The following is a 3,217-nucleotide window of genomic DNA, read 5'->3' as shown; positions in this document are numbered from 1 at the left end:
AAGAAACGTGAATGCGGAAGGTACAAAAATATTAAATGCACTTACGTACCTCTCCCCATCAGGGAAGATCAACCACCTCTGCTCGCGGGTCGCCGGCACGGACGGGAGCCGTGTAGCACCACGCTGGTAGACGGTGCCACCCTCCTCCTCAAGATCAGTCGGCTCCCCGCCATCATCAGCATGGCCACTCGGCTCCTCGGGCTGATCCGGCCAGGTACCCCATCCGGACGTGTGCTCCTCCGGGTTCTCGTGGGCCGAACTCTCGTGGGCCGAAGGCCAGTCGACCCGAGGCTCGTGGGCCCAAGACCCGTGGACCGGAGGCTCGTGGACCGGAGTCCGTGTAGCCTCCTCCTCGGACGAGTCCACCCTAGCAGTCACGTGCTCGGGTGAAACAGCTGGGGGTGGCGGCGAGGAAGGTGCCCTAGCAGTCACCCTACCTCCTCTCCCGCGACCACGTGCCCCACCTCCTCTCTTCCTACCTCGTCCCCTGCTGGGCACCGCGGTCGACGAAGAAGGGCCCGGCGGTGTGGACATACTGTCCAGCAACGCTCGGCGGAGAGGTACGTCTGGAATCGAAGACCTCAGACCACGCGCCGACGAAGAAGGGGCCTTGGCGCGCTCCCGACCAGCGCCCACCATCTTTCAACACCTGCCATGACAAACAGTAAACGAAATTAGTACAACATAAAAAAAAGACCGACATGAATAATAATATGTGTATCACTTAAGTGTATCATCATCAAGTACAACATTAAATTTTTTAATACCTGACACTACTAATAATCTCGATCAGTATCATCAATAAATGCATAATCATCATCATCACTATAATCAATGACGGGCTCATAGGGTTCAGTGGCATCAACATGTGCAAGGCCACCTTGACGTAATCGGTGAAGCAATGACAGGTCATCCGCAGCAGTAACCTCTTCTTGTTCCGGCTCTTCTTGTTCCGGCTCTTCTTGTTCCTCCTCTGGGGTGATGTCGGATTCACTGTCGCTGTCTACTTCAATGTTTTGGGGTGAAGTATAGCGGTTCTTGAAACGCTTTTTGGAAAGACGTGTCTCTTGGAAGAACTCTCCTTCATATGTGTCTGGTTTAATGTGAGGTTCATAATCCTCTTCCTTTGGGGGAGATAGTCTAGCACGTGGCGGCACTTCATAAACGACATCCCAACCTTTCAGATTTGGATTAGTTTGGCAGGCCCACGGTAGATAGAATACTTGGGTCGCCTGTTGAGCCGTAATATAGACATCAGGAACATCTAAATGGGTGCTTTGGTTGATTTCAACTAGCCCTATATGTTCATGAGTCCTTCTAGTCTCCTTCGGCTGAAACCAATAACATTTGAAGACTACGACATTCGGTGGGTTTTCACCATAGAATAGAAGTTCATAAATTGCTTCAACTCTCCCATAATACTCGGTACCTCCTTCGCCGATAGCAGATACACAACAATTTGTAGACTTTCGGTCGGCCATAGATAGCTCTTTGCCATAGGTACGAAAGCGATACCCGTTGATGTCGTATTTGTCAAATGAACGGACCTTATAGTCAAAACCATTAGCGACTTGTCTCAATTCGGCGTCCATAGACTCTGAATTAGCCTACAAGTTTAATATGAAAGGATTGTTGCATTACGCACAAATTAGCGAATTAAACCGGGATAGCCGCCTACAAATTAGCCTACAAGTCTAATAGAAATTACCGTTTGTTTGAACCAAGAGATGAAACCGGGATAGCCGCCTCCTTGCTTTGCGAGAAGCTCATACTCTTCGACAGAATCCTTTTGGATCACCGCTCCATACGAGAATAAGGCGACGTATCGACTGTATGAAATATCCAGGAATAAGAGCAGTTCAAAGGAAATAGAAGTTGCGAAACTATGTACCGAGAACTTACTCGATGTACGGCCGCACTTCTATCAGGTTGTTGAAGATATACAACGAAATGGTCCGCCATTGTTCGTTATCCAAAGATACTGGATTTGAAACACTGGCTGGTGCGAGATTCCCTTTGAATAGGCTGAGGTTGGATCCACCCTTTTTAGGGTCGTCAGCATTGTACCGAGGCTTCGGATTATGCAAATGACGATTTTTGGCTTCGTAGTGTGCTGTCACGAAGTTTGCCGCCTCCTCAGTGATGAATGCCTCAGCCATCGATGCTTCAATTCTACGTTTATTTTTACATTTTTGTCGAAGCGTCTTCTGCATCCTCTCAGTTGGGTAGCACCAACGATTTTGCACGGGCCCCCCCAATCTTGCCTCCGTCGGGAGATGCAAAATCAAATGTTGCATTGGATTAAAGAAGCCCGGTGGAAAGATCTTCTCTAACTTGCAGATCAACTCCGGCGCCAACTCTTCCATTTCTTCTAGCACACCAGGCAATAGTTCTTTCGCACAAAGAACACGGAAGAAATAGCTGAGTTCTGCCAGTACTAGCCATTCATCCTCAGGGATGAAGCCACGCAACATCACCGGCATTACCCGCTCAATCCATATGTGCCAATCATGACTCTTGAGACCAAATATCTTCAATTTATCAAGACTGGCTCCCCTCTGTAGATTCGCTGCATACCCATCGGGGAACATCAACTGCATTTTCACCCACAAGATAATTTCCCTCATAGCTGGCCTTCCAAGATTGAACCATGCCTTTGGCTTCGTCCAGTTCTGCTTTCCTTTCGGTTCTTTCATGTTTTGTAACGGCCTATCACATAGCGCCTCCAGATCGACTCTAGCCTTAGTATTATCCTTTGACTTCCCATCTATGCCGAACAATGTACCAAAAAGTGCCTCGGCGATATTCTTCTCAGTGTGCATCATGTCGATGTTGTGTGGGCAAAGGAGGTCTTTGAAGTAAGGAAGATCCCATAAGCATGTTTTGTGAGTCCAGGCGTGCTTAGAATTATACCCCTTGAAGTACCCTGGACGCTCTGGATCTGGCTCGAGAGCGTTTAACTGATCCAGGGTCTGTTGGCCTGTCAATGCATGTGGTGCAGAGTTTTTGACAACTCTACCTCTGATGAAGTTCTTCTTGTCTTTCCTGAACTTATGGCGAGGATTCAGGAACTGTCTATGCATGTCGAAGCAAGAAAACTTGCGACCGGCCTGAAGCCAACGAAACTCAAGAGCTCCCTTGCATGTGGGGCACGGGAACCTTCCATGCACACACCAGCCAACGAATAGCGCATACGCCGGCAAGTCATGCGTCGAGT

This window comes from Triticum aestivum, chromosome 1D, assembly GCF_018294505.1.
Source record: "Triticum aestivum cultivar Chinese Spring chromosome 1D, IWGSC CS RefSeq v2.1, whole genome shotgun sequence".
Taxonomy (NCBI): domain Eukaryota; kingdom Viridiplantae; phylum Streptophyta; class Magnoliopsida; order Poales; family Poaceae; genus Triticum; species Triticum aestivum.
This window is presented reverse-complemented; position numbering follows the sequence as displayed.